We start from the raw sequence: 27,419 nt of genomic DNA on the forward strand, positions 1-27,419 counted from the left end.
CCAAGGGTCTCAGACTGTGGTTTACAAGATTTGTTTGGTCATAAAACCCTCTGAGACTCAAATGCAAGCTGTAGTCCCTTTCTGAGGCGCAGAGAGAGAGAGAGAGACAGAGAGAGAGAGAGAGAGAGAATAGCAGACAACCCTTACATACCAATTAGAGGCAAAGAAAACACAAAAATTCAGCATCTATAGAAAGAACAAGTAAAGGAACATTTGGCCAAAAGAAATTCAAAAAATGTAACAAATACTAGATGACAATCTAGGAAAAAGTCATTTTTCTCAAAGGGTGAATAGTTAAAAGAAGGAAAGAAGACGACTACCTAACCTTTAGATTTCATAGAAATTGCGGCATTTCAAGAGATCCCCACATAAAAAGTTTTACATTATTCCAAATTAACTGCTCACAAAAATCAAAATCAAGTTTCATTTTTATAAACTTCTACCCTCCTGTCCAATTCTTTTGTGCTGTAAGATTCTACAGTAGTTTCTTTTAAAAAGAAAAATTGTTTAATGGATTAAAGCTGTAACTTGGGGGTTAATCATATTATAGAGAATTTCCCTTGTAGATATTTTGTGAATATTCTTTCTTAGTTTACTTGTGTCATATTTCAGAAATTCTGAATGCAGATAGCAAATGTTGGTCATCTCTTTCCCAAATGTTTTCTCACAGTCAACTCCTAGTTTGTGTTGCCACCAGCTTTCAGATTCTGTACTCATCCAAGAAATTCTGAGGGGAGAATCAGAGTTTTCAACTGGGAATCTCTTTGGGGGCATCCATCTCGCATATATTCACGTATAATCCAGGTCTTGCTTGTAACCAGATGTGGAGAAAGCAAACTGCAAAAATTCAGGAAACATAATCACAATGCTCAGGGGCATTTTATTCTCCTTCGTGGACAGAGGCTTACTCCATCCTCACCATGAATACACCTGCAGATGGTTTCTTGGTATAGATTTACCAGAGCTCATTTCTAAGCCTGAGGGTGAAGAATAAAGTCCTTTGTTACAAACCTTAAATGCAATGTCAACATGCTGAGCCCATGTCCCTGAGCTCATGTTCCCTACTGCACTGGAGAAAATGACTCTTTAATGTGTACTCAGTCGAAAAAAATATTTGTATTAAGTAAATTTCTCTGAAGACTCCTGTGCTGGGAATTAAAGCTACATCCATATACACGAAATAAACAAACTGTCCTAAGGCTGATACGCTCATATCAGCTGTCTCAATGATTAATGGGGATTGTCGCACAATCAATTCAACTACCCCAATCAATATTATTCATGAACTCCAGGAAATCTGGTGCAAATAAAATGGCTGGCACATTGAAAAGTGTTCTCACTTATCAGGTGGTTAATTTACGGATCTTCAATATACTAAAAATCATCAACTTTTACTTTTTCTACAACTTGCAATTAACCTTTTCTGAGTCAAAATTTTGGGTCTCTATATCATTTGAACTTGAAGATAACCTCTTCAAGATCTGATAACTGATGATTTCTCTAAAATATAGTCAATAAATTATTATGATTCTTGTCATATTAAATGTATATTTAATATTGGATAAAGAATTCCACCGTAATTTGTGAAAGACTGAGTGTCTGAAAACAGTGTTTGGTTCACAAAAACCTGGATCAAAGTCCTGTATCTTAAGAAAAATAATCCCTTTGTAAAATTGTCTCTAGTGTGTATCACACACAAACATGTCAAATTTGGCAGCTTTTTCAGATAGTCTCCCAATAATCAGAGTCAGACAGTAACCTAAAAGGATTTTATAATTCTTATAATCCAAGGTTTTTCAGACTGCCTTGCAAGAATTTTTTTCCTATATTATGAATATCAAAGAGATTATCTTCCAAAGAAGCCTTTGGTTGGTCATAGTAAACTACAAACAAATGACCTCAAAGAGACCAAGTCTTCATAGGATCAAATCTTCCAAATATAACTGAATTCAAGGTGGATTTCTGTGATAATACTGAGTGCAAAAGAGTAAGGAGATATCTGTAGGTCTTCCTGAAAAATTGTTTACTAACTAAAGTAAACTAAAGTATACATAGTTAGAGTTGTTCTGCAGGACACGTTCTAACGGACGCATGAAAGCCTGTCCTCCAAGAAAGTTATATTTCTCTATGAAAATAGGGAAGATTCTGGCATCCAAAAATAAACCATGTCAGGGAGGCCTGATACACTAGGATGACCAGGGAATATTTGTATTGCCAATTCATTTCTACTGAAACTATCGATTGTGTTCTTTTGGGAAGATAAGGAATTTATTTCTTTAAGGCAGTTCTCAAATTCTTTGGTCTCAGAATCCTCTATACTTTTAAGAATTACTGAGGAACTCTGAAGAGCTTTTGTATATGTGGGCTATATCTATTGATATTTTCCTTTCCCTACTAAAAGTTAATACTAAGAAGTCTTTAAAATACAAGACTGCGCAAGGACACATTTTATTATCTGTAACAGTGATGACATAATCACTTACTAAGCAATCTTTGGAAAAAAACACTATACATCCGTGGAAGAATGAGAGTGCAAATGGAAAAAAAAACTGTCCCATTATTAAAATAGGATGACCTCAAGAACCCCGTGAAGAGGTCTTGGCAACTCCTGAAAAGGTCTTGGGGACCCCCATGGTTTCACAGATCACAGTCATTAGAAACACTCCTCCAAACAGAATATGAGATAACACAGAATATGGAGCCAGACAGTCTGATATCTTGGATATTGCATACTAATACAGTGTTAGAATGCATGAGATTTCTTTATTGAAAGAATATATATGTATATATATTTATATTTACATAAAAATTCATAGTATTTACTAACCCTTTCACCATTCAGGAAAATTACAAAGAATGTTTGTCTTACATCCTTTGACCCCAGTAAGAAACAGCCCTCGACTCTTGAATGCACAGTGTATGAAAAGACCCTAATGGCCTAATATGTCTAAGTAGATTTAGTTGTTCACACTAAGCTGTGAATACTCAATAAATGCAAAATTAACATATGATAAATTCACAAGCACAGCAAAAAACCTCTTCTCCCTCTTGCCCAAATAGGGATTCATAGCCCTTTTGATCTATCTGCTGCTGCTGCTGCTGCTAAGTGGCTTCAGTCGTGTCCAACTCTGTGCGACCCCATAGACGGAAGCCCACCAGGCTCCCCCATCCCTGGGATTCTCCAGGCAAGAACACTGGAGTGGGTTGCCATTTCCTTCTCCAATGCACGAAAGTGAAAGGTGAAAGTGAAGTCGTTCAGTGGTGTCAGACTCTTAGCGACCCCATGGACTGCAGCCTACCAGGCTCCTCCATCCATGGGATTTTCCAAGCAAGAGTACTGGAGTAGGGTGCCACTGCCTTCTCTCTTGATCTAGTTAGGGTCTATTTCCAAGTCTCAGAAGACTGGATATCGTGACAACTATTTAAATAATTATGAAGAATTACGATGAGAGGCAAACATAAAACATAATAAACACTTGATAATTAATTTATTTTGATAGCAGTTTCTCTGCCTAGACAGCAGACTTTTCTAGACATCACTCCCTCCCATATTCTGTGAGAGATCAGGGGAACTGTCTTTAAATGGGCCCACTTATCAGCCCCTACACAGTCATGAAAAGCCCACTACTAGACCATTTATATAGTATGGCTAAAAGAAAAGCTACGTTTTTTCAATTCTGTTTATATAGCCTGGTTATGTTTCTTCAATTCTTTGGGGCACAAAGGACCTGGCTTTTTAATAAGTATGATATCCTAATCATGAGTTTCATTAAAAATATCAGCAAGGCACAAAGAAAATATGAATTGACACCAAGGATGATCAGACAACACTGCCCAATAGGAAAGCTTTTATTCATGAATGACTGAAGGTTTTAGATACTTGTCTCTTTCCTTGGCAGAATGTCATTCTTTGAGCAAACATAGTGGCAGGAACAAGTGTAGCATTATGGTAAATTGATCTCAAATCCTTCCTCAAAAACAGTGTCAGAACAAATTGATTTTCCACCAATAACTTAAGCTGTTTTAGATTCCTAGGCTCCCAGGTCTAAGAAGCAGTACTTTTCTGCTGCAGTACTTTATTTTTCCCCAGAGAGGTTTCAGAGGGGAGAAGAGTTGAAGTGGCATAGGAGAAGGCAAAGCTTAGTGAATGATTAGTCATGACTACTCTTGGCCTAAAAATTCATTTGGAGGAAAGGAGTGGAAGACTTCTGCCTCAGAAGGGTTAATACAACATGTATATTATATACATGTTTCTGTGCGTGTGCACGGGTGTATGGCCTCCAATCACCCTTCAAACACTCATATTTTATAATTTTACACGTCTCTATCATGACCAAAGAATCTAATAACATATGTGAACAGGTAATTGGAGAACTTGGAGAGCATAGATCCTGAAGAATCTTTTCTATACTTGTACAGAGAGACTGGACAAACTCTATCTTGCTAAGAATCAAGTTAGAACCGAACACCAATAAGTTATTATGAGTTTTACTAAAAAAATGTACTCTATAAAAATTATAGTCAAATTACTTAATCTAAGGAAATAACATTTCAATAAAGATCTTTTATCCAACCTTTGCCTGCACAAAACACTACAAAAGTAATATATGTTAATGAAAAAATAAACGAATGATAACAAAATGGACTCAAATAGGTTAAGTACAACTGGGTGAGAGGAAAAGTTTGTAGCAAGTATGTACATGCCCACTTCATTTCTTCCGTAGGTGGACTTCAATTTACTAATATCATGTTCTATATAACATCCTCAGAATTGTTGTTAATTTTTAGCATCTAGAATAGCAGTAGTTCTAATTACTGTTTGTCTGATTTCATGATGACTTTTGAAAACATGAAAACTATTGTAAAAGCAAAGTGTCTACCTGAAATTTGTGACTGATAAAATCTGATGGAAACAACAGGCCAGAGTTTCTAACAAGGCCTCTTGTGAGTACTAACTGTATTACTAAGTAAAGCCTTCTTCCTTATTGTTAATTATCTGTACAACATTTCACTGGACTTCTACTTAGAATAAATGGCTGCACACCACACACACATACATTCTTTTGGGGTAACTGAATGTTTTAGAAAGTCTAGACTTTTCCAAAACAGTTTTGATTTCAGATATCCTCTCATTTGTTAGATTATATTTGACCATGTGTCCAAATATAGCTACTTTATATTTTATGTATTCTTATCACTAGAGATAGACCCCATTGCTGTATACTTGAACTCAATATTCACAGATTGATAAATTATAGGAAAATCTTTGACAATATTTCAAACAAATATAACAAATAATAATGACTAAAAGTTCATAATTCTTAGCTACTCTTCTCCTATACTTCCTAACATTCTCCTGCAAGTCAGTAGTTATGAAACAATGGCTAAATATAAATAGGATGTTTTAGAAGATGATTTCAAAATAACCTGCATTTGGGGTTTGTAGAAAACCCTCCCATGTCACATTATTTTAAAGAAATGCTTGAATGCAAATGAGTTGACCTATACTTGATGATCCATTTTGATTTCATTATCCGATGTCTCAACGTGGAAGATCTTGACAGTCTAACAATTTGTCTTCTGTTCTCTTTTGAAATTTCTTTTATTTTTAATTTGGAGAAAGGAAATGGCATTTTATTTCCTGCTTTCTATAGACTCAAAAGTCATAAAATTGTAAAGAGGAGAAAAATTGTCAATTTTTTAAAGGTTAAATGCAGGAAAATTAGAGTGTCTGAAAGGGCAGACTCTGAATGGATCCAGTGCAGAAAGGTAGATAGCACTGGAGGGCAAGCTCAAAAATGATTATTGAACAAAAAGATTGAACGGAAGTAAGTATGTAAAAAGAGCCTCCCATGTCAGTGACATCCATCCTTCCAATTATTTCTTTTAGCTTTATGGTTGCCTTGAGTCACACAGAATATAAGCATCCATTTGATCACATAATGGGAGAACACAACTGTGTTTTGAAGTGAATCACTAACCCTAGGGGCAAATCTGCAGAAAGGTAAAATTTCCCTTCTCTTCCGTCCCAAATCTTTCCTTCTGAAGTACAGGATGACAGCTTTGCAGGTGGAAGAAAATCTCAGAAGGCGAGGCAGAAAACTAGCTTCTCATGCCTGAATGTAGCAGAGTTGGTATACTTTTTGAATGTCACACAGTAGAATTATCTAAAACAATCTCTGCAGATAATAAGTTTCTGTGTGGGGAATGGTTCTGGCAGACAAGTAGTATATTTTTTGTTCTCGCCATTCTTTGAGACACTGGAATGATTCCTCCTTGTAGAACACTTCAATCACAGACTATTTTTTCCCTTCCCTATGAAAATACAAGCTCAGGAAGACTTTTCATGAGCACGTTTCCCCCTGTAGCTTTCTCTCAAAAAAACAATGATCAGGATGCTTGGGAATTCAGTCTATCCTTCAATGTTTGCATATTCATTTGTATCCACCTGTACTCTGCTGTTGGTCCTGTTCCTTTTCTCAAATCAGTATTGAAAGCATCCTTTGAATTTTAAAACTATTAAAAAAATGATTTTATTTTCTTCATTTTTAAAGATGCTGGAAGCCACTAAAGTATAATTTGGTGCAAAGTTGTCACTCTATGAATCCTTAAGCAAATTCATGTGGAAATGTGTAAACACTCATTTAATGAACCAGATGTTTCTGGGGTCTAAGCTATTCCTTGAGAATAAAAGGAATCTCAGCTGGTAAAGAGTCCGCCTGCAATGCAGGAGACGTGGGTTTGATCCCTGATTTGGGAAGATCCCCTGGAGAAGGAAACAGCTACCTACTCCAGTATTCTGGCTGTAGAGTCCACGGAGTCACAAAAAGTCAGACACGACTGAGTGACTTTCACTTAGGATATTTAGAACTCCTGCATATTTCTTACTCCCTAGGAATAATAATAAACATCCATGTAAGCTGAATTACCAAACACTGACAAGGTAGGGGGAAAGGTTTTCAAATACATTTATCAGCATGATCAATAGAAATGATTTAGAAAATCATGTATGTACAGAAGATTATGTTCCATATACCCAAGGGAAAAACTTGTAATAAACTTGACACAGTGCCTGCCTTCAATAAAGTTACTATCTAAGTGAAGATAAGACAAACATCTGAAAAGATAAATAACAAGTGAATGCCACAAATGTTACAGGCAAAACGAGCAGTCCTGGGATGTGGTGATTCATATATAAGAAATATGTATTTGGTCCTGGTCACTGCTTCTGGCACAGAGCTCCTAAAACCCTTAGAATTTCCTAAGTGCTAAGAACAATGAAAGTCTCTTTTTTTATGTTAATGAGGTGACTTCTGGATAGATCCTACAGAGGGGTGCTGATTACCAGGAAAAACAACCAGAAATGGAGGGTTTGAACTTTTAACCCCACCCCCTGACCTCCAGGGAGGGAAGAGGGGCTGGAGGTCAAGTCAACTGTCAATGGCCACTCATTTAATCAATTGATTAAATCATGATACACCTGAAGAAAAACAGGGTCCCAAAGGGAACATGCATGCCACTGTTCACTGCAGTACTGTATACAATTGCCAAGATATGGAAATAACCTAAAAGTCCATCAACAGAGGAACAGATAAACATGTGGTACATGTATACAAGGGAATATTATAAATCCATTCAAAAAGAATGAAATAATGGCATTTGCAGCAACATGGATGGACTCACAAATTGTCATACTGAGTGAATTCAGAGACAGAAAAGTATAAGAAGTTTGGAATTTTTAATTCCATCCCCTGACCTCCAGGGAGAGGAGAGGCTGGAGGCTGAGTCAACTGCCAACAGACAATGATTTAACCAATCGCGCCTATGTAATAATAACCTCAATAAAAGCCCCAAAGGACAGAGTTTGAATCCGTTCTGGGCTGGCAAGCTAGAACACTTCCACATGCCTCCATGTCCCAAAGTCCACCAGAATAGAAGCTTTTCTCCTCAGGACACTGACCTGTATATTTCATCAGCTGCTGCTTCATATCCTTTAATATCATTTATAATGAACCAGTAATCTAGTGAGTAAACTAGTTTCCCGAGTTCTGTGAGCCACCCCAGCAAATAAATGGAATCCAAGGAGAGGGTAGAGGGACCTCTGATTACAGCCAATAGGTCAAAACACGATAAACTGGATTCACAATTGGCATCTGAAGCAGAAAGTAGTCTTGCTGAACTAAGCCCTTAACCTATGGAATCTGATGATGTCCCTGGGTAGATTGTGTCAGAACTGGACTGAATTGTAGGACACTCCCTGGGGTCATAATTGCTTGGTGCTGTGGGGAAAACCTCCACACACTGAAACTGGATGCAGAATCTTAAGTACAGACAAGTAATTTAAGAAAAAAAAAAAAAAAGAGTATTATATAATCCCTAGACTGGAAAGTCTTCAAATGTTCTAGCTCAATAACTTACTGATGCTGAGAGTTCACATTTAATAAATGTGTATTATTATACCAGCCCTGTGCAAAGCATTTTGACAATAAATATTGAAAATATACATTCACTGTTTTGCATAACAACTTCAGGAGGTGAGTTTTTGTTTGTTTTGTTTTGTTTTCAAATGAGGAAGCCAAAATTCAGACTGTCTAAATACCTTGTCCAAGACTCCACTTCTAGCAAGAGACAGAGCAGTGATCCAAACTCCAGTCTTTCTTACCTAAGGTCTGTGCTCTCCACGGGGGTAACACTCTTCAACATGAATGGTAACATCCTTGGGTCCTCTCCCCAGTTAAGGAGACTCAACACATTCCCAGTAACTTGTTCCACTGATGGTTCCTGGGGAGCCTAGTAAAGGTTTCATAGAATATTCCAGAAAGAAGGAAACCATAAGTTAATTAAATAGATGCAAATTAAAATTTAGAAAAGTAAATTCCAAACCATGCTTGTAATTTGTAGACTGCAAATTTGTACTGCACTTGGAATAGCCTTTGATTCCTATTCCACTCTTAACTATCAGAGTCAGTTCTACATAACTAAGAACTGCACTTGGAAAAACTGCACTTTTAAAAACTTGGTTTTTATGACATTTAAAAGATAATTGAAGTATGGAGGAAACTATCAGGAGATGAATGCAATATAATCCATAGAGTTATAAATGCAAATTCAGAGAATTTAAATTCATGATTGACAAGGCATACAATGGTTATTACAGACCAATTGACAAAAATCCTTTACTTTTGTGATCTATTTTCCACTCAAGAACAACTTTGTCTAAATCCATTGTTCTCCCTTGAGTTTTATCTTTTATCTTGTTCAACAGTTTATTTAATTTCAAAGACAATTAGATAAGCCAAAGTAATGGCACTACAGATGTATAAATGTATCCTGAGATGAATAAATTATAGACATTTCAATAAGTACCAAATGGAAACTGGGTAGCCTATCCCATCTCCAGATCTCCTGACCCAGGAATTGAACTGGGGTCTCCAGCATTGCAGGCAGATTCTTCACCAACTGAGCTATCAGGGAAGTCTATGAAATGAAAAAGGAGCAGCTGTTTGCTTGAACACAAATGGGTTTGTTGTTTGGAATAATCATCTTTTTTTTTTAACCAAGCACTTTGGCCCCTTTTGTTACTTACTGAACAATTTAAGTGAGTAATTTTTTTTTAATTATTTAATTGGAGGCTAATTACTTTACAATATTGTAGTGGTTTTTGAAGTGAGTAATTCTTAATGTACTGGTCTTTAATGTCTATCAGTAAATCTAATGATTTTTCTTTCTCAAGGTTTCTCAATGTTTCTCATTGTCCTTTTTCTTTCTCAATGGCATAGGTATGTGGGTTGACTCTTTATATGTGAGGCTTAAAACCGGAGAAAAATATGACCTCATAGAAAAAAAATACATATATGGCAAGTTTTTCTGCAAATGAAAGAAATATTTTTCAATACAATCTTGCCTCACTTTGTTAGGCCCTTTCCTCTATAGAGACATCAGTTTGACCATGGTGGAGTTTTTTAAAAATACTTGTGGTAAATAAAAAAAACAGGGTTATTGGTTTAAATACCTTTAAAAAAAATTATACCACTTCACTCCTCCAAACAGCAATGGATTCACCATTCTACACAAGAGAGAAAAAAAAAATTTATGACATTGCATTAAATACTTTGCATGATCTGACCACAGTCACACTGATTTGGGTTGGTTACCGGGGACCTTAAATGGTATGATATATACAAAGATCGTTTAAAGGGAAACCAAACAGTGGAGGTTAAGAGTTGGGAGCTAGAGTGCATTAGCTTAGGGTTAAAATGCAGCCCAGCGCTTGCTAGTTTAGCAACTGCAAACAAATTAATTAAAATGCCTAAGCTTTGTTTCCCTCTCTAAATGAGGATAATGATTTTACCTTTTCTATAAGGTCATAAAGAAGATTAAATGAGATAATAAATTCAAGTGCTTGGCTGAGTGCTTGCGTTTATGTTCAGTACGTATCCTACTCTGCTTCTGTGGCTACGTTACTGTTGTTGTTGCTGGGATTTTTATCATCTTATTCTCATACATTTGCCCTTGAAGTTCCATCTATCTAGAGTGAGTGCTCTTTCATCATCTCTCTGAATGGTCAAATTCTATCAATCACCCAACACTCAGCTCATCTACCATCTATATCACTGAATTTTGCCTGTCTAGAGAAGTTAATTCTCATTCCTCAAAGACACTGCAATTCTTATCACCAATGATAGACATCTGTACTGAATTTTTACAGGCTTATTTAGGTATTTACCTTTCCATGTATTTCTCAGCTATATTATAGTGAGCTCCCTGAAGGCAGGTACTGTAGTTATTTCTACATCTGACAGTTTCTGTATCTGATACAGAGTCCTTAGCAATGAATATTTGTTGTTCATCTCAAGCTCCTTCCCCACTGGATGAAATGACCGGAGTTAAAGGGCTACATAATCTACTGTGCTGGCATTTATTGTATGTTGCTGTTAATGCTTATTATATCCCATGCATTTGTTCTAAGCACTTTAATGTTTTATTTCCTTTAATCTTCACACTGCCTCTATGAAGCAGGTATTTGCAATTCATTTAGATCTGAAGATACTGAGGCACCGAAGGTTAAAAAAAAAAAAATGTTCCTAGTGTGAAATAATAGAAATTATATATATTGGTCTCTGCTGGCAGTTCCTGACACAGACATCCTAAAACCCTTGTAATTTTCTGAGTGATAAGAGCACTAAGAGGATCTTTTGTTCTAATACTTGGTCTTTGATCCTAGTTCCTGACCCAGCTCTTAAATCCTTTGGAATTTCCTGGGTGATAGAAGTGTCTTGCTCTAATGAGGCGACTTTTCCTGGGCTCCAAGCTACCTTCAGGATCAAGCTTGGTTACCAAGCCATAATTAGAAGCTAGAAACTTTCCACCTCCCCCTCCTACCCGCCTTTCTCCTGGAAGTGGGAAAGCGGTGGAAACTGAGTTAACTATGGATCATGACTATATAATGAAACCTGCATAAAAGTCACCAGTACAGAGTCTGGAATGTTCTGGGTTGCTGAATATATGGGGTTGCTGGGAGAGTGGCAAACCCAGACTCGGCAAGGAAGCTCCACGCCCCTTACCCCACACCTTGCACTATGCACTCACCTCTTCCATCTGGTTGTTCATCTGTATCCTTTTACAAGCAACAGGTTAATGTTAAGTGTTTCCCTAAGTTCTGTCAGACAGTCTACCAAATTATCAAAGCCAAGGAGGAGGTCATGGGAACCCCAATTTATCTACAGCTGACCGGTCAGAAATACAGCTGACTAGCTGGGACTTAAATTGGCATCTGAGGGAGCAAGAGAGACAATCCTGTGGGATAAGGGTCTGACCTCTACTGTCAGAATAGAGTTCAACTTCAGGACATCGAGCTGGTGTCAGAGAATTGCTTAATATGTGGAAAATCTATACATCCAAAGTCAGAATTATAGAGTGTGAAGAAGCACAGAGGTGTGTTTTCTTCACACAAAGATTATATAGTCAGTACAAGGCTGAGGGGGCATTCAAACCCAGGCAGACTACCTCTAGACAGACAACATGCTCTTGACCTCTGTTCAATACTATCCACCTACTAAAATATCCAGAGATTACCCGTAACTCACATTACTTACAAGAATAACATTTAAATTGTGTTTAAAAGCACTACAAGATCTGATATTATCATCCTCTCAACTTCTTCGAAGTTGGACTAGAAACCGGGAAGCAGAGAAATAACAGTGGGAGATGTCATTGTCCTACTTGAGGGCTTCTTTTGCGGACTGAGGAAATACGTCCCTATTTTCCAAATCAGAAATCAAGTCTAAACATAACAAGACAGGATATCTTAAATAGGACTGTCATAGTGAAAAACCTGGCATCCATGATGAAAATAATAATACGGAACATATTTTGAAGTAACAGGCACCATCCTAGGCTGTTAAAGTGGGTTTTCTCTTTAATTAAAATATACTATGGTTACCACTAGGGAGAAAGAGAAGAGCAGCCGGAAAGGCAGGGAGCTGGAGCTTGATGTTCTCCTGGTGCACATACTCTATCTCACACAGAGCCATCCGGTGGGATCACACTGTGATGAGGACGGAGCAGGACAAAAGTATCACCGCCCCATAATCAAGTCTGAACCCAGATAAAAACAGCATTTACCAAACCACAGAAGTAAGCGAAGGTCCTCTTAACCTGGCTAAAAGGAGGGGTTGCCACTCCTTCACCAGTTACTACCTGAGCCTCCTCCATTCCTCTGTCATGCTGCTGCTGCTGCTAAGTCGCTTCAGTTGTGTCCGACTCTGTGTGATCCCAGAGACGGCAGCCCACCAGGCTCCGCCGTCCCTGGGATTCTCTAGGCAAGAACACTGGAGTGAGTTGCCATTTCCTCCTCCAATGCATGAAAGTGAAAAGTGAAAGTGAAGTCGTTCAGTCGCGTCCGACTCTTAACGACCCCATGGACTGCAGCCTACCAGGTTCCTCCGTCCATGGGATTTTCCAGGCAGGACACCCCACTCCCTAACAGCCTCCAATCCAGAATAAAACTTTGCTTCTTTGAGCCGTCTCCAAAATCGCTTGACAAAAGCCCAAATCCTATCATTTCTTTCTAACACTTCCCTGCTGACATGTTCCAGGGTCCCCAGGATGTGTGTTCTTCCTCACTGAAACATGTCAATGAACCAGCTTTGTTCAATCACAAGTTTCTGGTGCTTTGCAGCTGACAGTATTGACACTATTACATCACTAAGTTATTGATGAAGAAACTGGCCTCAGAGAAAATAAATCACTAATTATTCGACTCTAGACTTAAACTCACTTTGCTTTTTTCCTTTTGTTATTTTCATTTCTATTTGGGTATGTTTTTGTTATACAAACTCCAGAGACTTCCCTCTGAGCCACTCACTGCATTATACAGTTTCCCAAAGATTACTGTAAATATACATGATAATAGGAGGGCAAGAGAGAACGCTAGTGCCCTCTGCATTCTTATTATGTACTGGCTGCTTTATCTGTATCTCCTATTTCAATCTCACAAGTACTGAGTTGGCCAAGACGTCCCTTATGATTATACAGTGGAAGTGAGAAATAGATTTAGGGCCTAGATCTGATAGATAGAGTGCCTAATGAACTATGGAATGAGGTTCGTGACATTGTACAGGGGACAGGGATCAAGACCATCCCCATGGAAAAGAAATGCAAAAAAGCAAAATGGCTGTCTGGGAAGGCCTTACAAATAGCTGTGAAAAGAAGAGAAGTGAAAAGCAAAAGAGAAAAGGAAAGATATAAGCATCTGAATGCAGAGTTCCAAAGAATAGTAATAAGAGATAAGAAAGCCTTCCTCAGCAATCAATGCAAAGAAATAGAGGAAAACAACAGAATGGGAAAGACTAGAGATCTCTTCAAGAAAATTAGAGATACCAAGGGAACATTTCATGCAACGATGGGCTCGATAAAGGACAGAAATGGTATGGACCCAACAGAAGCAGAACATATCAAGAAGAGGTGACAAGAATACACAGAAGAACTGTACAAAAAAGATCTTCACGATCCAGATAATCACGATGGTGTGGTCACTGACTTAGAGCCAGACATCCTGGAATGTGAAGTCAAGTGGGCCTTAGAAAGCATCACTATGAACAAAGCTAGTGGAGGTGATGGAATTCCAGGTGACCTATTTCAAATCCTGAAAGATGATGCTGTGAAAGTGCTGCACTCAATATGCCAGCAAATTTGGAAAAATCCCAAAGAAAGGCAATGCCAAAGAATGCTCAAACTACCACACAATGGCACTCATCTCACACTAGTAAAGTAATGCTCAAAACTCTCCCAGCCAGGCTTCAGCAATATGTGAACTGTGAACTTCCTGATGTTCAAGCTGGTTTTAGAAAAGGCAGAGGAACCAGAGACCAAATTGCCAACATCTGCTGGATCATGGAAAAAGCAAGAGAGTTCCAGAAAAACATCTATTTCTGCTTTATTGACTATGCCAAAGCCTTTGATTATGTGGATCACAATAAACTGTGGGAAATTCTGAAAGAGATGGGAATACCAGACCACCTGACTTGCCTCTTGAGAAACTTGTATGCAGGTCAGGAAGCAACAGTTAGAACTGGACATGGAACAGCAGACCGGTTCCAAATAGGAAAAGGAGTACATCAAGGGTGTATATTGTCATCCTGCTTATTTAACTTATATGCAGAGTACATCATGAGAAATGCTGGACTGGAAGAAACACAAGCTGGAATCAAGATTGCCGGGAGAAATATGGATAACCTCAGATATTCAGATGACACCACCCTTATGGCAGAAAGTGAAGAGGAACTCAAAAGCCTCTTGATGAAAGTGAAAGTGGAGAGTGAAAAAGTTGGCTTAAAGCTCAACATTCAGAAAATGAAGATCATGGCATCCGGTCCCATCACTTCATGGGAAATAGATGGGGAAACAGTAGAAACAGTGTCAGACTTTATTTTTTGGGCTCCAAAATCACTGCAGATGGTGACTGCAGCCATGAGATTAAAAGACGTTTACTCCTTGGAAGGAAAGTTATGACCAACCTAGACAGTATATTCAAAAGCAGAGACATTACTTTGCCAACAAAGGTCCATCTAGTCTAGGTTTTTCCTGTGGTCATGTATGGATGTGAGAGTTGGACTGTGAAGAAGGCTGAGCACCAAAGAATTGATGCTTTTGAACTGTGGTGTTGGAGAAGACTCTTGAGAGTCCCTTGGACTGCAAGGAGATCCAATCAGTCCATTCTGAAGGAGATCAGCCCTGGGATTTCTTTGGAAGGAATGATGCTAAAGCTGAAACTCCAGTGTTTTGGCCACCTGATGTGAAGAGTTGACTCATTGGAAAAGACTCTGATGCTGGGAGGGATTGGGGGCAAGAGGAGAAGTGGACGACAGAGGATGAGATGGCTGGATGGCATCACTGACTCAATGGACATGAGTCTGAGTGAACTCGGGGAGTTGGTGATGGACAGGGAGGCCTGGCGTGCTGTGATTCACGGGGTCACAAAGAGTCGGACACGACTGAGTGACTGAACTTAACTGAACTGACTGAAATGATGTTGCAGGAAAACCCAGACAAATTTTTTTTACCAATCCAATATGTACAACAATCCTTTGAAGAAGCTCATTCAACAACTGAAAAAAATCTGTATATCAATGGTAAGCAATATCTCAAGACTAGCGAGTTTTAAAAATTTAACCTACCTGTGCATGTGCTTAGTCGCTCAGTCAGGCCCAACTCTCTGCAGCACCATGGGCTGTAGCCTGTCAGGCTACCTGGTCCATGGAATTTTCCAGGCAAGAATAGTGGAGCAGGTTGTCATTTCTTACTCCAGGGGATCTTCCCAACCCAAGGATGGAACTTGTGTCTCCTACATCTCCTGCATGGGAAGACAAATTCCTTACCACTAGAGCCACTTGGGAAGCCCTAACTTAGCTATGCTGCTGCTGCTAAGTCGCTTCAGTCGTGTCCAACTCTGTGTGATCCCAGAGATGGCAGCCCACCAGGCGCCCCCATCCCTGTGATTCTCCAGGCAAGAACACTGAAGTGGGTTGCCATTTTCTTCTCAAATGCATGAAAGTGAAAAGTGAAAGTGAAGTCGCTCAGTTGCGTCTGACTCTTCGTGACCCCATGGACTGCAGCCTACCAGGCTCCTCCGTCCATGGGATTTTCCAGGCCAGCGTACTGGAGTGGGTTGCCATTGCCTTCTCCAAACTTAGCTATACCAGCTATCTTATTCTCACATGCCCACACCATACTGGAATAGCCCATGTCTGGAAAGGAGTTAGGCCAACTTTCTCTGTAAGCACCATCTGGTCTGGCCTCATGCTTAATTCCGGATAAAGTTCAGCAGCAAACATATACTCTGCATGCACTCGCTTTATATTCCAGTTGCTGTTCAGTTTTTCACACAAGTTTTAGAACAGAACCCTCTCTATTTCTGCCTCTAAAATCTACTAAAATCAACCTGATTTTGAGAGCATGTTGAGAGTATCTTGGTTATTATGGCAGAACATTTACTCTAACACAAATAATGGCACTGGCTTGAGAGTTTCTAGCCAAGATGGGAACTAGCAAAATAAAATGTGCTATTTCAAGGAGTGGTATACATGCAATATATACTATCAACAACTACTAATTAAATTACCCTTGTCCTAAAGAGACACTTTCATTCTCCTGAACTATAATTGGAGGATCTTAGGTTACTGGGATGCTTCTGTCCCAAAAGCATACTAAGTCCTGGTTTCATTTACCTTCCTGCTTTTAACAAAATCATTTTCAGTAAAAAAAGGCAAAAGAAGAAAAGAAAACAGAAACAAAATATATCTCATATGCCTCATCCTCTATCAATTTTCAAAAGCTGATTCTTTGTTGAAGAACTACTCAAACCTGCATTTGAACAGGAGTTCACTGCAGATAGCAATAAGAACTGTAGACATTATTAAGTTAACTCCTTATTTCTTAGACTCTGATAATCTGCACATCAGCATAGCTAAAGTAAATGCTGAAGTTATAGGCAAAACAAAAGCGTTTCACTTTTCAGACTTGTTTAAGATGAAATCATAGTACAACATTTTTGAACTATAACTAAAATTCAAGTTCTACATATCTTCAAGAAGACAACATCACTAGTAATGCCAGCATTTCTACACTGATTTTTCAAATTTACTGATGTAGATAAAGGGTATAAATATGTACTAAGATGACATTTTCCTGAAAATAAAAACACTACATAAATTACATGAAGTAGCAAACCTTTATGTCATATATACAGCCATTTATACTTTGTATCAATGTATACAACACTCATATATATATATATTCAATAATGTAACTTTCAATGAAATCATAATTGATTTCTAAGTGTCACTGAGTCATAAAGTCTGAGTCTTGATTTCACTTTAAATTTGACAGTACAATGCAAAAGAAGCACGGAAGCCAAGAGGTCTCACAATTTACGAAGCATTCCAGGCAGCTATGTGGTTTTCCTTCCAATAATGAGCACTCAAGATCAAGCCTTACAACTGACACTTTTACACATTTAATGAAGATATAGGATTGTGGAATAGCAAGTTTTTCATTTGTACTTTCATTAATATATTTCTCATTTTTTCACTAGTGAATACAGAAAAACTCAATATAAAGGTGGTGATCATTCAGAGACGCGGCAAGGTTTGCTGCAACGGAGCCCCCAGTACTAACATTAAGTGGATGGCTCACAGCAGCAGCTATAAAGGAACTGAATTTAATATTCTGGGACTCAAGTCTGGGAATGCAGTTCCATAGACTCAGAATTAAGGATCACCTCATTTCTTAAAAGCAATAAGGGATAAAGAAATAGGAAAGGACTACATTAAAAGGCCAACATAATCCTGGATTCAGTGTAAGAGCCCCGCAGAAATTAGACATTTTGATTAGTGGACACTAGAAACACTACGAAGACCAGAAGGCCTGGAAAGTAGGGTCTGATACAACATGGACATACTTACAATGATTAGACATTTTGGGATGAAACTTGCTTCAAAAATTGAAGAGGACTTAATATTTGGAATTCTGTTCTTATTTCCTGTGTTACCATTTTTTCATATTTCAGTAAATTCATAGAAATTTTTTATTCTAGACATAGGGCTCAATTTACATTCTCACCAACAGTGCATTAGGGCTCTTTTTTCTTTACACCCACACACACCAACAGCTCTTAACTCACGTGTTTTGATGACACCCGTGCTAACAAGTGTAACATGGTATCTCATTATAGCTTCGATTTGCATTTCCCTGATGACTAGTGATGTGGAGCATCTTTTCACCTGTCTCTTGGTCATTTATATGTTTTCTTTGGAAACATGTCTATTCAGATTCTCTGTCCATTTCCTTATCAGACTATTTGTTTTTCTTGCTATTAAGTTGTATGAGTTACTTATATATTTTGAATATTAACCTTTTATCTGATACATAGTTATGATGGTTCTTCCAGTCCATTCAGAGACCACAGTGATAAATGGTAAAAGAAAAATAAAAGGGGAAGTGATTGATAAGGAATGATGGGGAGTAATACAGTAATACAATGTGATAAGTGCTATGACGGAGTTAAAGCAAGACAAGGAGTAATTGGGAGGCGTTTTATTCTAGTTTGGGCAGTTGAATAAAGCTCCCAAAAGATCATATTCAGCTGAAATGAACTGACTGAAAAAAAAGCAAGTCTTGAAAAATTCTGGAGGAAGAGACCTGTAGGAAGAGAAAGCAGCTAGTGCCATACATCTCAGGAAGGAAGAAATTCAGTATATTTGAGAAGAGGAGGCCAGCCAAGTTCCCAAAAGGAGAATGGGGGGCTGGGGGTGATGTGAGATGAAATCAGGGAGGCAAGAAAGTGTAGATAGGAGTAAGGTCAAACTCAGGATTTTAGATTCAAGTATAAAGGGAAATCAATAGAGGGTTTTCCCAGGCTGTAGTTGGATCTTATTTATGTTTCTCATAGAACTGAAGCAGGGAAAAGAGCCTTATCAGGGAGATCAGACAGTAGAAATTACAGGCGTATTAAAGGGAGATGGAATGCCTTGAACCAAGTAGTGGAAATAGTGGAAATGTGGAGCTGGATAGATTTGGGGTGTGTTCTCCAGGTGGAGGTAACAGGCACTGCTGATAACCTACACCAGGAACATTTATTCCTTTTAATTATTTCTGTGTCTCATAAGAATTAATTTGCAGTGTTTGTGATTTGGTAAAAAAAAACAAAAACAAAACAAAAAAAAAAACCAGCGTTTCTTTCAGATGTTTTAAATCTGTTTGAAAGCTGGTTAATCCTACTGTATACCTATGGCCAAACTATAAATTATACTCCATGGATATTTCAGACATTGCAAAGTTACCAATTAAAATATGACTAGCTAAACAAAGATTACTTTGATAATAGTTATGTCTGTATTTTTTTTCTTTGTTAAAAAAGTAAAATTCTGGTGATTAGTTTGAGGATGTTTAATAGTTTAATAACACTTATTAAAGTATGTTAGGGAAAAAAATAGTAAATTTCACTCCACCAAAAACAATATGCACTTACAATAAATTTTAGAAGATTCATAAAGAATAACTAATCTGAAACTCTGTTACAATGAATCCTCAATATGTAGATATGAGAGACGGTTTTTTGTTTTGTTCTGTTTTGTTTTAGTTTTAGGCAAAAAAGAAAACAATGAATGGCTAGTAAAACTGCCACAACAATCTGGTTTTATTTTATTGTAAATTACAAAGAAAAGGAAAAAACTTTTTCGATGTTCTCCTATCTACACACTAAAAATAGCGAAAGAGTTTGTTTGATAGCATGCCATCCCCATTTAACATAAGTTTAAAGGCACCCAATAATAGTAATCATTTAGAAGGCATCCATCAGAAAATTTCCCATTGCTATTCATTTTATTAGTTCAGTTGAGTAGAAACAATAGCAGCCTTGCATTTAAGAAAGTTAATGATGGGTTTGTTTTCTTTTTAACAAGGAAGAAAGAAAGCAAGCTGAAATGCACACTGTTGTTGGAGTGAAAACAAAGAAAACTCATCAAAGCAACCAGGAAGGCCACCCTGGAAACAAAGGATTCAGGGCCTAGATATTGGTCACAACAGGATGCCTTCAAATCCTTGGGGAAAAGTCGAGAACACGGAACAGTGAATTTGGCTAATTGTTCAGCACTCCACACACTGATGTCAAGAGCACGCTTCTGACCCAAATTCTGATTAGTTAGGATCTAGTTTAGACTTTGAGATAGATCATCAAATTCATTCTTGCCAAAATCTTCCAGGCATGGTTATGATACTTTGTTTGACCTCAGACAATAACTATTCTTGAAATCATCAAACTGATTTCCTTTTTTCTATCTCCAGTGCTCTTTAAGTCAGAGAGTGTCCTTTTGTTGTGTCATGACTGAACAACAATAAACAACTGGACTCTTGACTTTAAACAGAGGCTTGCTTTTCACTTGAGTATAGAATTTCCATCTTTAATGATCCTGGAGAAGTTCCTACCATCTGGGCAGTAGATGCAGAGTCATGTATTTAGAGTATGGACAGGCTGCCGGTTGCAATCAAAAAGCCATGTGACACTGTAACTGAGATACAGGGCAAAATGTAATAATTCTACATTTAGTAGCACTCTTACCGTGTATTAGAAATCACAGGCAAGGAGAGATTGATTTCATAAGTGCAACTTGGCCAGGAGGAAAAATGGAATTTTAAAATAGCACTATAACAATTTTTTTTTCCTTCTGAGTATTCAATTTATCCTGATAATTTGAGCAATGAGCCTGGGCAAGCTCAGAGAAGAGTATTAGTACCTTTGTTGAATGTGTCAGTGCTGCAGATATTCATATCAAAATATCAAATCAAGAACCTACAATTAAATATACTAATCAAGCCAGTCAACCCTAAAGGAAATCAATCCTGAATATTCATTGGAAGGACTGATGCTGAAGTTGAAACTCCAATATTGTGGCCACCTGATGTAAAGCACTGACTCATTGGAAAAGACCCTGATGCTGGGAAAGATTGAAGGCAGGAGGAGAAGGGGATGACAGAGGAGAGAGGGTTGGATGGCATCACTGACTTGATGGACATGAGTTTGAGCAAGCTCTGGGAGTTGGTGATGGACAGCCTGGCGTGCTGTAGTCTATGGGGTCGCAAAGACTTGGGTATGACTGAGCTACTGAACTGAAGAATTCATAGGCAGAAGTAAAGAGAATATTTCGTGTTCATCATAGGGCCTCCCCAGTGGCTCAGACAGTTAACAATCTGCCTGTAATGAAGGAAATGTGGGTTCAATCCCTGAGTTGGGAATATCCCATGGAGGAGGAAATGGCAAGCCACTCTAGTATTCTTGCCTGGACAATCCCAAGGACAGAGCGCCTGGCGGGTCCATAGGGTCACAAAGAGTCAGACACAGCTGACACTTTCATTTTCACGAAGCTGGATTTCTTCCATGACTAAACATAACTGCCTTCGAAAATAATGACGAAAACACTAATAATGATCCTTTTTTTCTCTATCTCACCCATTTGCTGCAACATTTCCTGTCCCTTCTACAACCCTACTGTTCCCGTCATTTCTGAAGTTCAGAAAATACAGCATCACTGTGACTTCAGACAGAAAGACCTTCATTTTCTTCACTTAGATTGACTGTATTTGTTTATTTCCTAAAATGCTCATTTCGCTTAGGAAGAGACACAAGTTGATGACAGGTGAAATTACAGTTTCCTTGTGTCGTCATCTAACAATTTATTCTAGGTCTGCTAATTCTCATGATGCCCTACTAGAGAAATAATTAAAAGACAATGAAATTTTTAGAAATGCTGATCAAGTATACTATATCACTGTCAGATTCAAAATATATCAGTTCTTATTTTTCACAAGATTTAAGAGGCTCTCTTTCTGTACAGTTTAGTAATAAGAAAAGTTGCAAAGAATAACAGCCAAGGATGAGAATTAGCAGCCATAGAATTAAATGAGGTTAAAAATTAAAAACTCTAAATGGTAACTAGACTACTCTGCATAGACATTTTGAAGGGATAAAGAAAAGCTCTCAGCAGACTGGCAAACTCACAAAGGCAAGTCAGTGACTAAGGATCAGTAATCAGCTCACTGGAATGCAACCCTCTGGGAAACTTCACCCAAAAGAAAACCTGCCTGGCCACATGGTTAGGAAGGAAACTGGCATTCTGAAAATGCTACTGAAGGCAGCACCAGGAGATGCAAACCATATGGCATATTTAGAGATGTTTTCCATTCATATTCATGTATTAAAGGTTCTGAGATCTTCTGCAAAAGAATGTGTTTAATTTTACTTAACCCAATATTTTCCATGCTTATTTCAGCAAGCTCAGTTCAGTCTCTCAGCCGAGTCCGACTCTTGAGACCCCATGAATCGCAGCAGGCCAGGCCTCCCTGTCCATCACACACTCCCTGAGCGACTCAAGAGTCACATCCATCGAGTCAGTGATGCCATCCAGCCATCTCATCCTCTGTCGTCCACTTCTCCTCCTGCCCCCAATCCCTCCCAGCATCAGAGTCTTTTCCAATGAGTCAACTCTTTGCATGAGGTGGCCAAAGTACTGGAGTTTCAGCTGTAGCATCATTCCTTCCAAAGAAATCCCAGGGCTGATCTCCTTAAGAATGGACTGGGTGGATCTCCTTGCAGTCCAAGGGACTCTCAAGAGTCTTCTCCAACACCACAGTTCAAAAGCATCAATTCTTCGGCGCTCAGCCTTCTTCACAGTCCAACTCTCACATCCATACATGACCAAGGAAAAACCATAGCCTTGACTAGACGAACCTCTGTTGGCAAAGTAATGTCTCTGCTTTTGAATATGCTATCTAGGTTGGTCATAACTTTCCTTCCAAGGAGAAAGCATCTTTTAATTTCATGGCTGCAGTCACCATCTGCAGTGATTTTGGAGCCCAGAAAAATAAAGTCTGATACTGTTTCCACTGTTTCACTATCTATTTCCCATGAAGTGATGGGACTGGATGCCAAGATCTTCGTTTTCTGAATGTTGAGCTTAAAGCCAACTTTTTCACTCTTCACTTTCACTTTCATCAAGAGGCTTTTGAGTTCCTCTTCACTTTCTGCCATAAGGGTGGTGTCATCTGCATATCTGAGGTTATTGATATTTCTCCCGGCAATCTTGATTCCAGCTTGTGCTTCTTCCAGTCCAGCGTTTCTCATGATGTACTCTGCATATAAGTTAAATAAGCAGGATGACAATATACAGCCTTGACGTACTCCTTTTCCTATTTGGAACCAGTCTGTTGTTCCATGTCCAGTTCTAACTGTTGCTTCCTGACCTGCATACAGATTTCTCAAGAGGCAGGTCAGGTGGTCTGGTATTTCCTTCTCTTTCAGAGTTTTCCATAGTTTATTGTGATCCACACAGTCAAAGGCTTTGGCATAGTCAATAAAGCAGAAATAGATGTTTTTCTGGAACTCTCTTGCTTTTTCCATGATCCAGTGGATGTTGGCAATTTGATCTCTGGTTCCTCCGCCTTTTCTAAAACCAGCTTGAACATCTGGAAGTTCATGATTCATGTATTGCTGAAGCCCGGCTTGGAGATTTTTGAGCATTACCTTATTAGCATGTGAGATGAGTGCAATTGTGCGGTAGTTTGAGCATTCTTTGGCATTGCCTTTCTTTGGGATTGGAATGAAAACTGTTCTCTTCCAGTCCTGTGGCCACTGCTGAGTTTCCAAATTTGCTGGCATATTGAGTGCAGCACTTTCACAGCATCATCTTTCAGGATTTGAAATAGGTCACCTGGAATTCCATCACCTCCACTAGCTTTGTTCATAGTGATGCTTTCTAAGGCCCACTTGACTTCACATTCCAGGATGTCTGGCTCTAAGTCAGTGACCACACCATCGTGATTATCTGGGTCGTGAAGATCTTTTTTGTACAGTTCTTCTGTGTATTCTTGCCACCTCTTCTTGATATCTTCTGCTTCTGTTAGGTCCATACCATTTCTGTCCTTTATCGAGCCCATCTTTGCATGAAATGTTCCCTTGGTATCTCTAATTTTCTTGAAGAGATCTCTAGTCTTTCCCATTCTGTTGTTTTCCTTTATTTCTTTGCATTGATTGCTGAGGAAGGCTTTCTTATCTCTTCTTGCTATTCTTTGGAACTCTGCATTCAGATGCTTGTATCTTTCCTTTTCTCCTTTGCTTTTCGCTTCTCTTCTTTTCACAGCTATTTGTAAGGCCTCCCCAGACCACCGTTTTGCTTTTTTGCATTTCTTTTCCATGGGGATGGTCTTGATCCCTGTCCCCTGTACAATGTCACGAACCTCATTCCATAGTTCATCAGGGACTCTATATATCAGATCTAGTCCCTAAATCTATTTCTCACTTCCACTGTATAATCATAAGGGATTTGATTTAGGTCATACCTGAATGGTCTAGTGGTTTTCCCTACTTTCTTCTAAATTAGTCTGAATTTGGCAATAAGGAGTTCATGATCTGAGCCACAGTCAGTTCCCGGTCTTATTTTTGTTGACTATATAGAGCTTCTCCATCTTTGGCTGCAAAGAACATAATAAATCTGATTTTGGTGTTGACCATCTGGTGATGTCCATGTGTAGAGTCTTCTCTTGTGTTGTTGGAAGAGGGTGTTTGCTATGACCAGTGCATTTTCTTGGCAAAACTCTGTTAGTCTTTGCCCGGCTTCATTCCGTATTCCAAGGCCAAATTTGCCTGTTACTCCAGGTATCTCTTGACTTCCTACTTTTGCATTCCAGTCCCCTATAATGAAAAGGACATCTTTTTTGGGTGTTAGTTCTAAAAGGTCTTGTAGGTCTTCATAGAAACGTTCAACTTCTGCTTCTTCAGTGTTACTGGTTGGGGCATAGACTTGGATTACTGTGATATTGAATGGTTTGCCTTGGAAACGAACAGAGATCATTCTGTCATTTTTGAGACTGCATCCAAGTACTGCATTTCGGACTCTTTTGTTGACCATGATGGCTACTCCATTTCTTCTGAGGGATTCCTGCCCGCAGTAGTAGATATAATGGTCATCGGAGTTAAATTCACCCATTCCAGACCATTTCAGTTCTCTGATTCCTAGAATGTCGACATTCACTCTTGCCATCTCTTGTTTGACCACTTCCAATTTGCCTTGATTCATGGACCTGACATTCCAGGTTCCTATGCAGTATTGCTCTTTACAGCATCGGACCTTGCTTCTATCACCAGTCACATCCACAGCTGGGTATCGTTTTTTCCTTTGGCTCCATCCCTTCATTCTTTCTGGAGTTATTTCTCCACTGATCTCCAATAGCATACTGGGCACCTACTGATCTAGGAAATTTCTCTTTCAGTATCCTATCATTTTGCCTTTTCATACTGTTCATGGGGTTCTCAAGGAAAGAATACTGAAGTGGTTTGCCATTCCCTTCTCCAGTGGACCACATTCTGTCAGACCTCTCCACCATGACCCGCCTGTCTTGGGTGGCCCCACGGGCATGGCTTAGTTTCACTGAGTTAGACAAGGCTGTGGTCCTAGTGTGGTTAGATTGACTAGTTTCCTGTGAGTATGGTTTCAGTTTGTCTGCCCTCTGATGCCCTCTTGCAACATCTACCATCTTACTTGGGTTTCTCTTACCTTGGGTATGGGATATCTCATCTCGGCTGCTCCAGCAAAGCGCAGCTGCTGCTCCTTACCTATTTCAGCAAGGGAATACTCTAATATTTGGTGAAACACAGTTTGGAAAAGTTTGTTGATAAGTCAAAGTTTTGCCCATAGTTCCATTTGGTTCTCTCTGAAATTAATCTGTGTCCTGACACATGTCAATTGTCTGCCAGACTTTGTAAAAGTCTAAGTAGATCTATGAATTGTCACAAAGGTAGTGCAAGATAAGAAATCATTTTTATCTCATTTCTGATATTAAATGTTCCTTATCTGTTATCTTGGCAGAACAGGAATTAAATGAGTTATTAAAGTGTGAGATGATCATTGCCAATTATCTCTGAGAACTATTTAAGCTTCTCTTAAAGGTGTGTCCCAAATAACATCTACCAAGAGACTGATCAAGGAAGCCCAAAATGGGCTGTTAGTTTAACAAATAAAAACATGGGCTATGGAAAAAAATTAACTGGTTTTTCTCTGAAGTCACAAACCTGCTACTAAGCATCATCACTTTCACAATCAGCTCATCAGGCATTTGTTAATTGTGCCCTGAGCTGAGCACTGCATTTTATCAAAAACATATATATCTTGCCATCCAGTTAGAGAAGCACTGAATAATTTTAACCATATCAATCTCCCCCTGTTTGACAAAGTATTCAAAAAGAATTTTAAAACTATTTACTTTGGAATGTAATAGATTCTCTTATCATTCTCTAGTTGGTTAAACCTAGAGAATTCCTGGTTCAATTGGGAACAATCACAAAAAGTGTCATCAAATATCAACCAGTGCTACCTGCTTGAAATAGATTTTTTTTTTTAATGGTTTCTTACTGATAAATTTTTTAGCTATTCAAGCCCCAGGAAAGCAAATTGGAAGTTGAAAATCTTTAATAAGTATTTTTTACAACAATAAATCGTCAATTTTACTAGGCTTGCCAAAAGCAGGTAAGAAGGAAAAGTTCCTCCCATGAGGCTTTACTCTCGTAACAATTATGTGTTGCAGGAAGTTAGAGCTAATTAGTTTGTAAAGTACAGAGCTTCAGAAAGTGTATGCTTCTTCAAACTGCATCCAATGAGAAGACACACTACTTACTATTTTCAAACAGTAAAAATAATAAAGAGCAAATTCTGAGGAAAAAAGCAGCCATACCTAAAATAATGATAATAAAACAACAATAACAAAATGTATTCCTGGTCAAATAAAAAAAAAAAACACATTTTTCTTTAAACTTCTAAGTTGGAAAATTAAAGTTAATTATTGCTGACAAATAAGTTCTAGAGAGTTGCTGTACAGCATTTTGCCTATCATCACAACATTGTATTGTACACTTAAAAGGTTGTTGAGCAAAAAAAAAAAAAGTTGTTGAGCAAAGATCTCAAGTTAAATGTTCTTACCACAATAAAATATGCATATATATGTAATAATAACTTATAAGACTTAGCTTCTACAAAATGTAGCTGGGTTTTTAAGATAGAGATTTTTTGATACTTATAATGCACTGATTAAATATTTAGTTACCTTGGCTGGTGCCCACATACCACATAGGTAATATTAGTTTATTTGCTAAATGTCTCACCAACAAAAACTTTAGTTAATACAGTCACTTCAGCTTTATCCTTTCCAAGAAATGTTTGCAAAAGAAATAATATCTCAAAAGAGAAGTCACTGCTCATTCTGGACTGTAAATGAAGCATTTTGGCGTTGATATATACAAGAAAAGATGTATAAACTACTATGGTGCTTGTTATTTTATTCAAGATACAAGAGAAATAAATGTCTTCCAATAGCTA

At 38.3% G+C, this 27,419-nt stretch overlaps 1 long non-coding RNA gene across 1 annotated transcript in view; it reads right to left on the bottom strand.

The window, feature by feature from the left end:
- The window catches only part of LOC113884922, a 35,653-nt gene extending 25,578 nt beyond the window's left edge, over positions 1-10,075 (bottom strand). The window contains exons 1-2 of the long non-coding RNA XR_003509057.1: positions 10,013-10,075; positions 8,663-8,790 (exon numbers count right to left, since the gene is read on the bottom strand). This is a non-coding gene — a long non-coding RNA (uncharacterized LOC113884922). The remainder of the gene's footprint in view (positions 1-8,662; positions 8,791-10,012) is intronic.
- Positions 10,076-27,419: the final 17,344 nt, after the last annotated feature.

The sequence above is a fragment of the Bos indicus x Bos taurus genome, chromosome 27 (genome assembly GCF_003369695.1).
Source record: "Bos indicus x Bos taurus breed Angus x Brahman F1 hybrid chromosome 27, Bos_hybrid_MaternalHap_v2.0, whole genome shotgun sequence".
Lineage (NCBI taxonomy): Eukaryota > Metazoa > Chordata > Mammalia > Artiodactyla > Bovidae > Bos > Bos indicus x Bos taurus.